This window comes from Triticum aestivum, chromosome 2B, assembly GCF_018294505.1.
Source record: "Triticum aestivum cultivar Chinese Spring chromosome 2B, IWGSC CS RefSeq v2.1, whole genome shotgun sequence".
Lineage (NCBI taxonomy): Eukaryota > Viridiplantae > Streptophyta > Magnoliopsida > Poales > Poaceae > Triticum > Triticum aestivum.
The window spans coordinates 381,410,362-381,426,009 of record NC_057798.1 but is presented as its reverse complement, the minus strand read 5'-3'; the positions used below and the strand labels follow the sequence as shown (position 1 = coordinate 381,426,009).

At 40.3% G+C, this 15,648-nt stretch overlaps 1 long non-coding RNA gene across 2 annotated transcripts in view; it reads left to right on the top strand.

Moving 5' to 3' along the window:
* Window positions 1-418, top strand: part of LOC123045031 (uncharacterized) — a 4,922-nt gene extending 4,504 nt beyond the window's left edge. The window contains exon 4 of one of the 2 annotated variants that reach the window (XR_006420959.1): window positions 59-418. This is a non-coding gene — a long non-coding RNA (uncharacterized lncRNA). The remainder of the gene's footprint in view (window positions 1-58) is intronic. The other variant, XR_006420960.1, reaches the window with a different exon arrangement.
* The last annotated feature ends 15,230 nt before the right edge of the window (window positions 419-15,648 follow it).

Sequence of the window (15,648 nt, the reverse complement as noted above, 5' to 3'; positions counted from 1 at the left end):
CCTCTCTCTCTCTCTCTCTCTCTCTGACCGCTGCTACATCCATCATTTTGGCTTGCAGGCTGCTGGCATCATGGAGCTTGATAAGGTTTCCGGCTGGTTCGCCACATAACTTGCAGTCCAGGTCGTTAACATATTCGGGTTCTAGGTCACAGAAACAAAATTTGGAGTTATTTTATCTGGCTCAAAATGTTTTGGCTCAGCAATTTGCTGCATTAGATATCTTTTTGTGCTTATTTTTTTTGTGAATTCTACAATTTGTAGCATTGAGCTAAACTGACGTTTGTTTTAGTTAACTTACATTCCTAGATGTTTTTAAACTGATATTATTTCCATAAGTTCAGGTTTGTACTTGGCTTTATCAGAATTAGAATATGCAGAACATGTGTTGGAGAAGTGCCCATTTGGTTTTATGAAATAATATTCATGTTGATTGCATTTTGTTATAGGAACGCGCAAAGAAACTAATGTTTGATCATGTCGTTGACGGGCTCTGTTATGATAATTCTTTGACAAAGTGGTCACATTCCACATGAAGAACCTGTAGTACCATGTTTTACCATCTCTATCGCCACTTTGTTTGGCTTTTGCTTTCTTTTTTTTTCCTGCTCTTAGTACTCGCCCCCTCATGTTGTACAAGTGAATGTTTGTTCTTTCTATTGAACTAAAAAATCTGAATATATGAGCTGAACCATGCTTCCTACAAACTTGATTATTACCTGCTTGAGAATATCGTTGGGACCGGCACCCCGCGCCAAGGCGCGGTACCAATCTAGTAATGAAAATAGGGTATCATGATCAAAGTTTCACTTGCCTTGCCTTGTATTGACGAAGTTCCTTCATTCTCACAATCTTGGTAGTGTTACTCTACGCTCTTCGAATAATCTATCGTACCAAAAGAGAACAATTCATGTGAAATTATGCGGGGATATTGCTCGTGGCTATTCGAATAATTGCGGGGATATTGCTCATGGCTATTGCGGGGATACAAGAAATGAAACAAACAACATAACTAGGTTGGGTGTATGGTTTAGGTGTTGATAGTGTTGCGAGATTATGTGTGAAGGTATTAACTCAAAAGAATTGATGGAATTTGAGAAACAACATATAAGTTGTTTATTGGATTGCAAGACATAAGGGTTCAATTTGAGTTGTAGTGGATTGAGGTTTCAATTCAAGTTCAAATGAATCAAGGAAATTTGATATTTAGCATTTCAATATGAATTATGTGATGCAAAAGGTTCATTGCTTAACATGCAAAAGGACTCATTGCAACCGGATTAATGATTTATGAACTATGATCAAACAAGTTCATATTCATATTTGAATGACCTCAATTGAATTCAAAAGTTTTAGTTAAATATGAATCCATCATTTGACATAAAGATTAATGTTTGAAATTCCAATGAAGTTGAGTTCATAATTCAAAGTTATGTTTGAATTCAAATTTGAAATAATTCAAACTTGGCAAAATGAATTTGGTCCGAACATGGTTCAAACATCACATGGCCATCGAATTAAGAACGATAACATGACTTATAGGTTCTCGTGCAATTATGGAACATGTGACAAAAACAGGTCACTTGACTCAGTTTGTCTCGAAATGCCTCCTCCTCAAAACCTTAAGGAGCTGTGTTCGCTTCAAGGGCGCCTGGCATACATTAGGCGATTCACTGAAAGACCACTCTTTCGTCTAAGGATGCCTAACCGCCGTACCGATCATTCGGGAGGGGGGGGGGAGGGAGGGGGGCACTGCGAGGTGGGTAGTTTATCTGGGGCGGATGCCTCCTCATGTTGGCATCTTTCAACCTTTCGGATAACTTCTCTCCATACTAACCAAGAAGAGCAGGGCGGTTTTACTACCATTAGCGAGTAGTTCCCTCTCCATTTTGCAATGATCTTTGCAGAGGACAAAGGTACTAGAGATATTTCCTCACGTGTGTGGCCCAGCCCATAAGGGCCATGCAGACTTGACGTCATCCCCACCTTCCTCCATTACACTGGCAGTCCCTCGTGGCACCTTTTTTTTGTTTCGGAGCGGGGCACATACTATTACCACTAGGTTCGACACCATTTTCTAGCCGCATAAATACCGACTTAAAAAGGGGCGACTCCCGCCTGTGCTTAAGTTGTTTCAAGCTTGTAAAGACTCGCGATCGGAATATTGACCTGGTTTTCTTTCAGCTGAAACTCTACCTAATGGTTCAGATTCCGCAGGTCAATTGGTTTGGCTAGAATAGTTTCACGTATCTCGAATGGGGACTTGGGTAATTGGTTTCTAGTTTCTACTATATCCTGCAAAGTAAATGGAAGTTTCTAGCGTTTTGCTCCCTTTATTCCATAATTTGGAGTTAAACTTACTATTTTGAACTTCCCAAGCCAATCTTGGCTCAAGACTCATAAGTGTTTCTGACTTCTAAATATTATTTCTGTTTACTTTGAATCAGCCTACGTCGTCTCTCTTCCAGAACCTCACAATCATCGAATTTCTCTCATCCATTATAATGAGAATTTCTCTTTGTTTAGCAATAACTTAATCTTGCAATAAAACACTCTTGCTTGGAAGGTATGGTAAAGGTAAACTTTTTCTATTTTTTGATATGAAATTCAATTACTTGAAGAGTGATATTTTCACAGTGCCAGATTGGAATTGGTATCGGAATCTTGGTTGGTAGAAGGAAGCTCGGGTATTGCTTATTGTTGAAAGCACTCATTTGCGGCATTAGGATTCTAAGATTTAGGAGGGGAAGGCTGAGGGGAGGGATCACATGCATTGAAGCAATCTCAAGATTCAAAAACGATCAAAATAATGGTACGGGGAGAAGAAAGAGAGGAGAGTCACGAAAATCCCAAGGAAAACCAAAGAAGAAGAAAGCCCTGGTATTCTCTACTTGAATTCACGAAGATTTAGATACCGAAAGTTCCGGCTCGTGAGTTGAAAGCACTCGTTTGTTCTGGCTCGTGATGTGTCGGCTCGGGGTTATCGAAAAGCAAAAGTTCTATCTCCCCTATCCATAGATTTGAGGATAGCGAGGCATACCAACGGCCAAATGATTATAAGCTTGAGGACCCATTCTATCCGGGCTTGATCATCATTTAAATCAATTCACAAAATGATTCATTTGATCTGGACTTGTGATTTCAATTATATGCTCAATAGTCTTTGAATATAAATTCAAATAATTTGAATTTGCAAGGATTTAAACTTAGGTGAGACATGTTCTAAAAGTGTGTTTTGAATTTTCTGAACAAAAAGCAAAAGGAGTTTTCAAATTTGGAGCCATAGACTAAAAGTTATGATAAATTTAAATGATTTTGAATTGGTTACATGGCAATGAAATTGGTTGCCATGGCAACATTTCTGAAACCTCTGACATGGCAGCAAAAATGGTTGCCATGGCAACAACTTTTGCTATTTACTAAATTTTATTAGTTCAACTGAATTTGTGCAAATTTGACTTTTAGTAGACCTAATTGAATATTCATTACATAAGGATCAATCTACAAAAAGATGCACTCAAATTGATATTATTTTGCATTTTAGCCCCTAAAAGATTCATATTCAATCTGCAATGTGAAAATTATTTGCTTCTCATGAATAAAGAATTCATGAGGTCAGTATGCAAAGAGAATCACCTCATTTTGAGTTGTATTTAAAAAGTTATAAGAAGTTGCGGAGGCCTTCCTTCAAAAGTTACAGATATTAAATCGGCAGAAAATAAATTAAAGGAAAAAATTAGAGACACATGTTGTGCCTTGATTGGTAGATACCCATTCGGCATGTGATATATAATACAACAGTTGGATTTAGATGAATTTGGATGGTCCAAATCAACCGATACCCCTTCGAGTCATAAATGACATGGCGTCTTCTAATTGGTTCATATCGGTTCTAAGATCTAATCTCATGCGTGTGTGCATGATCAAACGGCTGAGAGAGATAGAGATCTCACCACGGTGGCTAGGATGCCAAACATGGGTGTGACAACGACCGTGACACAATTGTGCTCTTTCACTTTTTTTTGAAAGCGCACCCGTGCTTTGTCCTTTTTGGTAAGCACGGCTGTGCTTCTCGTGAAAGCACAGACTATGTTTTTCATTTTTGGAAGCACAATTTTTGATGAGGACATGAATACCTTGGATATGACCAAAAATATTGTATATATGCATATTTGTCAGGTGATTTCTAGTACAAACTATTCAATAATCTATTTATGTTATCTAGAACAAAAATACGTCACACACTTTTGTGTTTTGTCTAATTGCAAGTGTATAGGACATTTGTACAATCCACATATGAAGATAAGGAAGAAAGAGATGTTTATTTGTTGTTCAAAAAGTTCTCTCATGTCACTTTTGGCCCAAGAGAAGATAGATTCCAAGTCTCTCACGTTCTGGTTTCAGATTTGGACTGCACAGACATACCTGACTCAAAACGCCCACAACTTTTTAATACGGACTCCGAATTGGGTGATTCTTTTTTTGTTGGAAACTACATTTCGTGTACTTTCCAACCCAATTGGAATCCCCTTCAAATTCGTCCGGAGAGTTGAGCTATGGACGAAACAATCTGATGCTGCAGCAGAATCCGAGTCAAACTACAAGTCCAAAGGTGTTACATCACCTCCACTTGGGCCCATTGGCCTTGTACGACCTAGGGTTAGTTTTAGGCTGCCTTGGGACATCCTCCCACCTCCTTGGCCGCCACCCCTTGCTTCTATATAAGTAGATCCATCTAGTAGCTTTTCCCTTGGGATTTGTTTAGTTAAAAGTTAGCCATTGCAACTTCGTGAACTTCGTTTGTGTCCAACGACCAGACCAAGACCGCTTACGGATTCCCACCTTTATCAATACTTCATATATACTCACAATATTCAGATTGCTTTTATCATATTCTTGCTTGTTCTTTGATTGCTTGCAGGAATAGACCTTTGTGGTCAGGTTGATTGTGCTCCGGCGTGGTCAATAACCTCTCGGAGTTGGTTTAGCGATTGCTAAGGCGCAACGTCATGCACGTTTGTAGTCGGATCGTCAAAGTCGTCTCCACCAAATCGATAGTTATCATCTCATCGAAAGATCGGGACACCCCGCCTCTATCAAGTGGTATCAGTTTTCAGGTTGCTCGGTGAGATTTTACAGTTTTTCATAGTTTAGATCGCATCTGTCATTCATACCTACAGTCCATGAAAAAGGCACAGAAAAAAGTTAGATCTGTTCATCCTTTATCCAAGTCAGTCTGAATCTTTGCAATTTTCTATTCATTGCTTGCATAGTTGAATTATCGGTTGCATCGTCGTGTCAGTTGCTGGTCTTAGTGTCTAGTTCCTTTAGAGTTTCGAGTTCTGTTCACATTAGTCACGCCGCCGCTGCATCATTATCCCTTCCACTGTCCACCATCCCATCCATTAATTTCCACCACGTGCTACGCACTGTTCATTGTCATAATCATAGTTGAGGTCATTCACATCTTCGCCTGATCTAGTCTGCATCTTATCTAGTTTGTCTTGGAAAGAGGGAGAAAAAAAGATAGAGACAAGAATGAGAGAAAAAAGGAAAAAAAGAAAAAGAGAGAGAAGAAAAAGAAAAAAAAAGCGTGAGAAAAAAAGAGAGAAGAAAAAAAAGTCGGATCTATCTAGAATCAATCTCGTACCTGAATTCGGATTGGAATCTGTTTTGCGCACTGTTCAGTAAAACAGGTGTATCTTCCTCATACGAAGTTCGTTTTGGCTCGTGAGTACTCAAATTGAAGCTAGAGACGAGCCGCATCTAAATAGTTGCAGAATCTAGTTCAATATTTGACACCTCAAAATCGGCTTCTAAATAGGTCTTTTTGTCCTCTGAAGTTCGTGAACACAGCTTGTTCCAATTTTTCAGGCTAGTTTTAGAATTCTTTGACTCCTCATATCAACTCGGAATTGAGTGATTCTTTTTGCATTGGAAAGCTTGAGTTAGTATCATTCTTTGAAAGAATTTATAAGAAAATTGGCTCAAACTTTTCAAGAGGAAAGTTGGAGAGAGAGTTGTTGTATGTCTTGCTTGGCAGTTGTTTTTCATCATTATCTTCACTACCGTTGTGATCTTCACTTATATCTTGCTGTCAAGAGCTACTTAGTATCCTTCATTGATGCTAGTTGTGCTACACCGTGACCTCATTAGTGTTCTAGGCTCGCGTCTCTAGTTCGGTCTAGCCTAGGACCAGCACAGTACCGTCGTTGAGCGTTTATTCAACATTGCATCTCTGAATTGATTATTGCTAATCTTTTGCTACCATATATAGCCAACCCAGCTCCACATATTTCTACACCATGTATACGTACGTTCCCCTGGCAATCGCTTTACATAGTCTTCGGAGTTATTTGACATCGCTGGTTGCGTGTCACCACCTGCCGCATGGTAAGAACTTGTAAGATATTGATATTTTCTTTACTGTGAGCACTTTACAACCACATCCTAGTAGTTCATAGGAACATTATTTTCGAATTTTGTTTCTTGTTTCTACTAATCATGACAGGTTCCGGAGATAGAAGTTCTTGGACGACGGACATATCTTCACCATCACGAGAGTTGGGACAACACACACAAGCACATGGTCAGGTTATCTCTTTACCGTCATTTGAGGGTAGATTTAATCCTGCTATTTATCTAGCTTGGGAGTTTGAAGTAGAACAAGTTTTTAGTAACCATGATTTTTCTGAACTTGAGAGAGTACGAGCTGCCACTAGAGCATTTACTGGCTTTGCTTCTGTTTGGTGGAGTGTGCATTGTAAGAAAAATATTGATAATCAACCCACAAATTGGAAAGTTTTGAAACCTGTAATGAGACAACAATTTTTTCCTCCTTACTATCATCGTGAATTGCTTCGCAAATTGGAACAATTAAAACAAGGCAGTAACACCGTTCATGCTTACTACCAAGAGTTCAAATATTATATGCATCATTGTGACATAGAAGAATCTGAGGATGATACAATGAATAGATTTTTTGGTGGTTTGAACCATGATATCCGTGCAAGATTTCACTATATTCCTCGTTGCATTACTGGCATGTATGTTCGCGCTTGTACCTTTGAGAGACAGATACAGGAGGATGCATTGGGTGACTACAACAACTACTATTCTAGTTCATGCTCACCACCACCGGTTGGTTCCTCCATCGTTGCACCTACTAGAGCAGCCCCACCTCAGATTGTGAGCGCGACATCATCTCAAGTGTATGGTGCATTGTCAACGCCCGTACCTACATCAGCTACGTATTTGCGACAAGGTAAGAGTAAAGGTATTGATGATATAACTTCACATGAGAATGATGCATCCCTAGTTAAGTTGAATGCATCATGTGTTGAGTTACCTGGTGATTTGAGCACATCACCTATTTTAGAGAATCTTGATACGTTATGACTGTGTCATGTGATCAAACAACTGAAATACCAACAATTTTGAGTGCACCCATTGAATTAACTGTTGATGCAAAAGAATCAATGATTAACCATTTTGATATGATCTCTAATCTTGGTGATGATTTTGTGTCGAATGACTCATTGTATGTTTTCTTATCTAAGCATGTTGTAGCATGTAAATTTGATTAAAATAAGGTTTATTCATCAATGTTGGGATGATTTAATGATGAACATTGTCAATCTTTTGAAATGAATAAGAGCTTCACTTATATGTGCAAACTGAGTTGCAATATTTTCATGCCTTCTAGTTCTTGTGCTAATTTGTTGGCTTTAGGTTTTATGAACTATGCAAGTTACTCATCTATTCATGTGTCATATATGCAAAAATCAAGGGAAGTAAAAATGGATGACATATACATATACAACATGTACACCTTGTCTCTTTTGTTAGCCACATTTCAGATTAAGCAACGCCGAGGACGGCTTTATTTTCAAGAAGGGGAGGATGATGAGGACATGAATACCTTGGATATGACCAAAAATATTGCATATATGCATATTTGTCAGGTGATTTCTAGTACAAACTATTCAATAATCTATTTATGTTATCCAGAACAAAAATACTTCACACACTTTTGTGTTTTGTCTAATTGCAGGTGTATGGGACATTTGTACAATCCACATATGAAGATAAGGAAGAAAGAGATGTTTATTTGCTGTTCAAAAAGTTCTCTCATGTCACTTTTGGCCCAAGAGAAGATAGAGTCTAAGTCTCTCATGTTCTGGTTTCAGATTTGGACTGCACAGACATACCTGACTCAAAACGCCCACAACTTTTTCATACGGACTCCGAATTGGGTGATTCTTTTTTTTGTTGGAAACTAGATTTCGTGCACTTTCCAACCCAATTGGAATCACCTTCAAATTCGTCCGGAGAGTTGAGTTATGGACGAAACAATCTGATGCTGCAGCAGAATCCGAGTCAAACTACAAGTCCAAAGGTGTTACATCACCTCCACTTGGGCCCATTGGCCTTGTATGACCTAGGGTTAGTTTTAGGCTGCCTTGGGACGTCCTCCCACCTCCTTGGCCGCCACCCCTTGCTCCTATATAAGTAGATCCATCTAGTAGCTTTTCCCTTGGGATTTGTTTAGTTAAAAGTTAGCCATTGCAACTTCGTGTACTTCGTTTGTGTCCAACGACCAGACCAAGACCGCTTACGGATCCCTACCTTTATCAATACTTCATATATACTCACAATATTCAGATTGCTTTTATCATATTCTTGCTTGTTCTTCGATTGCTTGCAGGAATAGACCTTCGTGGTCAGGTTGATTGTGCTCCGGCGTGGTCAATAACCTCTCGAAGTTGGTTTAGCGATTGCTAAGGCGCAACGTCGTGCACATTTGTAGTCGGATCGTCAAAGTCGTCTCCACCAAATCGATAGTTATCATCTCATCGAAAGATCGGGACACCCCGCCTCTATCAAGATTTTTGGTCATATCCAAGGTATTCATGTCTTCATCAATTTTGCTTCATGATAATCACATTATTGTGCTTCTCGTGGAAGCACATATGTGTTTCTCATAGAAAAGTATCGCTTCCTCAAAAAAGTATCCTCCAAAACCCAAGGATAACCAGGCAAAAACCAAAAAACCATAAAAACCCAAAATTCGATCTAAATCCCGAAACGTGTACATAAAATTAAAAATAAAATGGTATTCATAGAGAGCGTCCAACACGTGACACATGGCGACAACTAAGGATGGCAATGGGTAGAGTATGGGCATGATAGAGCAATACCATACCCATACCCATATAGTCAGTGTGTACAAAATTCTACCCATACACATACCCATGGGTATGAAACTTTACCCATACCCATACCCGACGGGTACTAGTACCCATTGTGTCCCCAGTGGGTAGAACAAATAGTACACAAGTTGTTCACAATTTTAAGCTCATTGATAGCACGTTTGACAAAAAATCAATTATCTCAGCTCAATAATAGGTAGATCAGTAAATGAACACTATCAAAATATAGAAATCACAACATACTCTGAAGTGAATAGGAGTAGAGGAGTAACATGAAAAATTAGTGACTAATTGATGACAACTTAATATTAGTTCAGAAACGGACAAGATATGGGTATACCCGCGGATACAAGGCTATACCCGTACCCTATCCATGACTTAACAGGTAGGGTATGAGTACTACCCATGGGTATAAAAGTATACCCATATTCTGCCCATGCGGGTACGATACCCGCAGGTACCTGTACCCACGGGTGCACCATTTGACATGTTCCCTAACAAAAAAAAATGACCCTTACGGAAGCTCCCCAAGGGGTAACTGTTAGTTAGTTGCTCCCAAAGAAATCAGGATCGATCCCTCCCAGGAAATGATGAGGACATCAATACCATTGTTACACCCACAGCCCCTGCTGCTATACATACTGGACCAATTACTAGAGCTCGCGCACGCCAACTAAATTACCAGGTACTTTCGTTTCTTGGTAATGATTCTAATGTTCATGAGAATATGATGCTGCCTAAATTGGATACATTTGTTTTGCTTACAAATGAAGGTCCTAGCTTGGAGAAGGATGAACATTGGAGCAAGAACAAGCATGGAGATGATGGCATGCGCAAGGGGAACAAGAACAGAGTTACAAGTGATGATTTCAGGTCTTTGAAGCCACCATAACGAGTGCATGAAGCCTTGGACGAAATATACAAGATGTCACTTCATAAATTTCGTCCAGAGACTATTATAGGTGCTGCGTCACCTTTTTATTGGGCCAGGCCCATGTAATTTCGAAATACATAAGTATAGGCTATTTTTAGAGTCCGTATGTGTGGGGAAACAAGAGATAGGGTTGATTTCGGACCCCTCCACCAAGGGCCACGAAATTCCCCCTCTCTTCCTCCATATATACAGCCCTTAGGGCACCGTTTAGACTTTGGGTTTTGTTTAGATTAAAGTTTGCCATAGCTGCAACTTCGCGTACTTCGTTTGTGTTCAACGACCAAACAAAGGCGTCACAGAACCCCACCTTGATCAATAAAGCTTTCATCTTATATTCGCAATATCCAGATTGCAATCTTAGTTTCTTGCTTGTTCTTCGTTTGCTCGCAGGAAACAGACCCTCGTGGTCAGGTTGATCGTGCTCCGGCGTGGTCAATAACCTCTCGCAGTTGGTTTAGCGATTGCTAAGGCGCGACGTCCTCGCATGTTCGTAGTCGGATCGTCAAAGTCGACTTCCACCAAAGCGATATCCATCATCTCATCGAAAGACGGGACACCTTTGCCTCTATCAAGTGGTATCAAATTTCCAGGTTGCTCGGTGAGATTTTACAGTTTTTCGTAGTTTAGATCGAGTCTGTTCTTCATACCTACAGTCCACGAAAAAGCCACACACAAAAAATTAGGGTTAGTTCATCATATCCGAACCAATCTGAGCCTTTGCATAATCTTTTTAGGGTTTTGCTTTGTTGAATTTGCGGTTGCATCGTCGTGTCTAGTTGCTGGTCTTAGAGTCTAGTCTTTTAGAGTTTCGAGTTCTGGTCATAAGTTGTCACGCCGCCGCCGCACCATCATCATCGCCCCTGCCATCTACCACCACCGCTTATCCGCCACCGCTTCGAATCCGTATCCATATACCACCACAGCTGTCATATACCACCACCGCTGCCATCTACCACCATATATCCACCACCAATCTGAGTTCTTGTCATATTAGGTTTGTTTTCGAGATCCATCTAGATTCCGATTCGTGTTTCCTTGCCGGAGTAGGTTTCGGGAAAAAAAAGAGTCCGGAAACCACCCTCTGTTTAGGCCCAAAATTTTTCGAAAACGCATTTTTCGAAAAAATTTCTGGCTATCCTATTTTTAGGTGTTTCTGAGTGTTTTGAGACAGGTGCCATTATAGGAAGTTTTTTTTGACCCGTTTCCAGTTTTTGGGTCCGGGCAGTTGAAAAAAAAATTGGTCGAAAAAATTTCGTGCCCATCCTGTCAGTTTGACCTAGGAAGAGTTTTGAGACACTCGCCATTATAGTGATTTTTCGCAAAAAAAAACAGCACAAAAAAAAACAGCGCAAAAAAAGCGGAAAAAAAATCCAGAGTGTGCTTTTCCCTTGTTTACGTGCCGCGCCGTGATTTTGTTGGTGTCTAGGCTCGCGTCTCTAGCACAGTCTAGCCTAAGACCAGCACAGTACCGTCGTTCAGCGTTTATTCAACTTTGCATCTCTGAATTGATTATTGCTGACCCTTTTTGCTACCATATTATAAGCCTTCCCAGCTCCACATATATCTACGTCGTGCGTTTGACTCTCCCTGGTAATCGCTGTATCCAAGCTTTGAGAGTTTTTGACTACAACGGTTGCCGATCACCGCCTGCTGCTGGGTAAGAACTGGTAAGAATTTGAGATTTGCTTGACGGATTTGTGACACCCACCACCACCTCTTGTTAGTAGTCTGTAGGATCATATTCTTGTGTGTTTCTATTGCTGCTAACCATGCCAGGATCACAAGCCGACGAGACTGACTGGGAGAACATGACGAATAAGGATTTGCATGATAAATTTCAGCAAATGATGAGTGGACAGGTGCAAGATGTGCTAAACAGATTTGAAGAGGCCATGGAGAAGATAGATGGCATGGAGAAGATGTTCGAAACAAAGCTCGATAACAAGTTTAATGAATTGCTCGCGCGTCTTCCACCACCACCACCCGCTGCACCTAACGCACCTCTCCAACAACAACAACAACGACTACCTCCACGTCGCGAAACAGACCTCCGCCGAGCGAGCCATGTTCCTCTTGCATTTGGCCAAACTGTTGGTGCTGCTGTTGATACTTCTGTGGCTCATGCTGCTGATGCGGAGGAGGATGATTATGTGGGAGATTATGAGGATGAGGTTGATCAAAATCTGAACTACGTGCAGCCACCAGCACCACCACCAGCAGGTCGACCTCAGGTATATATTCGTAATGATAGGCCTGCACCACCACCTCAGGTACGAGATGATGTCCATATTCCTAAACTGAAATTGAATATTCCTGATATATATCTTGCTTGGGAGTTAGAAACTGAACAACGTTTTACATGTTTACAATATCCCGAGGAGAGACGGGTTGCTGCTGCTGTTTGTGCTTTGACTAGTTTTGCATGTGTCTGGTGGTCTGAACATTGTAGATTATATCCTATTCCAACTACTTGGGCTGCTTTGAAAACTGCTATGCGTACGCGTTGGGTTCCACCATATTATCAACGTGAATTGCTTCAAAAATTGCAGCGTTTAAGACAAGGAAAAAATTCTGTAGAAGAATATTATCAGGAATTACAAACAGGCATGATTCGATGTAGTATTGTTGAGGAGAATGAAGCTATGCTTGCACGTTTTCTGGGTGGATTAAATAGAGAGATTCAGACCATTCTAGACTATAAGAAGTATACTAATATCACTTGTTTATTCCATCTTGCTTGTAAAGCTGAACGTGAAGTGCAGGATCGACAAGCAATGGCGCGAACTAACTTTTCTGCAGGCCGACCTTCATCATGGACACCGCGTGCATCTTCTACTTCAACTGCACCAGCACCTCAATCAGGTGCCTCCTACAGCCGTGATACAAGAAAACAGGAACAACCACCATTATCTGCCAAGAGCGCACCTGCCGGGCCTGCACAGAGTTCTTCTTCTTCCAGGGCATCAACAGGGCACACAAGTGATATTATTTGTCATCGTTGTAAGGGAGGAGGTCATTATGCGAGAGAATGCAAATCTTCGCGTGTGATGATTGCTACCGAGGGTGGTGGATATGAGTCCGCTAGTGACTATGATGAGGAGACTTTGGCTCTTATTACACGTGAAGAACATGGTGGAGATGATTATGATCATGAGATGCAATACATGGCTCCTGAAGACGCTGACAGGTATGAATGTTTAGTTGCTCAACGTATTTTGAGTGTGCAGGTCACACAAGCTGAGCAAAATCAAAGGAACAATTTGTTCCATACCAAGGGAGTTGTGAAGGAACGTTCTGTGCGCGTCATAATAGACGGAGGGAGCTGCAACAACTTTGCTAGCATGGAGATGGTGGAGAAGCTTTCTCTCACCACAAGACCACATCCACATCCTTACTACATCCAATGGTTTAACAATAGCGGCAAGGTTAAGGTAACACGTACTGTTCATGTGCATTTTAGTATCTCTACATATGCTGATTATGTTGATTGTGATGTGGTACCTATGCAAGCATGTTCCTTATTACTTGGTAGACCATGGCAATTTGATAAAAATTCTGTACACCATGGTAGAAACAATCACTATACTCTTGTTCATAAGGATAAAAATATTACTTTGCTTCCTATGACTCCTGATTCCATTTTGAAAGATGATATTAATAGAGCTAATAAAGCAAAACAGGAGAAGAATAAGAGTGAAAATCAGATTGTGGCAAAAGAATTTGAGCAACAAATGAAGCCTAATAATAAACCATCTAGTGTTGCTTCTGAAATTAAATTGAAAAGTGCATGTTTATTTGCCACCAAATCTGATATTGATGAGCTAGATTTCAGCAAATCTGTTTGCTATGCTTTTGTGTGCAAAGAGGCATTATTTTCATTCGAGGACGTGCCTTCCTCTTTGCCTCCTGCTGTCACTAACATTTTGCAGGAGTTCGCTGACGTTTTTCCACAAGACGTGCCACCGGGATTACCGCCTATTCGAGGGATTGAGCATCAGATTGACTTAATTCCTGGTGCTTCACTGCCAAACCATGCACCATACCATACCAATCCAGAGGAGACGAAGGAGATTATGCGTCAAGTACAAGAGCTTCTCGACAAAGGTTATATACGCGAATCCCTCAGTCCTTGTGTTGTTCCTATTATTCTAGTGCCGAAAAAGGATGGTACATCACGTATGTGTGTTGATTGTAGAGGCATTAATAATATTACTATTCGTTATCGTCATCCTATTCCTAGGCTAGATGATATGCTTGATGAATTGAGTGGCTCTACAATATTCTCCAAAGTTGATTTGCGTAGTGGCTACCATCAAATTCGTATGAAATTGGGAGATGAATGGAAAACAGCATTTAAAACTAAATTTGGATTATATGAGTGGTTAGTCATGCCTTTTGGGTTAACTAATGCACCTAGTACTTTCATGAGATTAATGAACGAAGTTTTACGTGCTTTCATTGGACGATTTGTGGTAGTTTACTTTGATGACATATTGATTTATAGCAGATCTTTGGAAGAACATTTGGAACATTTACGTGCTATTTTTATTGCTCTACGTGATGCACGTTTGTTTGGTAACCTTGGGAAGTGCACCTTTTGCACCGACCGAGTATCTTTTCTTGGCCATGTTGTTACTCCACAGGGAATTGAAGTTGATAAAGCCAAGATTGAAGCTATTGAGAGTTGGCTGCGGCCCAAAACGGTCACACAAGTGAGGAGTTTTCTTGGCCTCGCTGGATTTTATAGGCGTTTTGTGAGAGATTTCAGCACCATTGTTGCACCTCTCAATGAGCTTACAAAGAAAGATGTGCCTTTTCTTTGGGGTACCGCACATGAAGAAGCCTTCACGGTATTGAAAGATAAGTTGACACATGCTCCTTTACTCCAACTTCCTGATTTTAATAAGACTTTTGAGCTTGAATGTGATGCTAGTGGAATTGGATTAGGAGGTGTGTTATTACAAGATGGCAAACCTGTTGCATACTTTTCTGAAAAATTGAGTGGGTCTAGTCTGAATTATTCTACTTATGATAAAGAATTATATGCTCTTGTTCGGACTTTAGAAACATGGCAACATTATTTATGGCCCAAAGAATTTGTTATACATTCTGATCATGAATCTTTGAAACATATTAAAAGTCAAGCTAAACTGAATCGTAGACATGCTAAATGGGTTGAATTCGAGACTTTCCCTTATGTCATTAAACACAAGAAAGGAAAAGAAAATGTTATTGCTGACGCATTGTCTCGTCGCTATACTATGCTTTCACAACTTGACTTTAAAATATTTGGTTTGGAGACCATCAAAGATCAATATGTGCATGATGCTGATTTTAAAGATGTAATGCAGAATTGTAAAGAAGGAAGAATGTGGAAGAAGTTTGTCGTTAACGATGGATTTGTGTTTCGTGCTAACAAGCTATGCATTCCAGCTAGCTCCGTTCGTCTTTTGTTGTTGCAGGAGGCGCATGGAGGAGGATTAATGGGACACTTTGGCGTGAAGA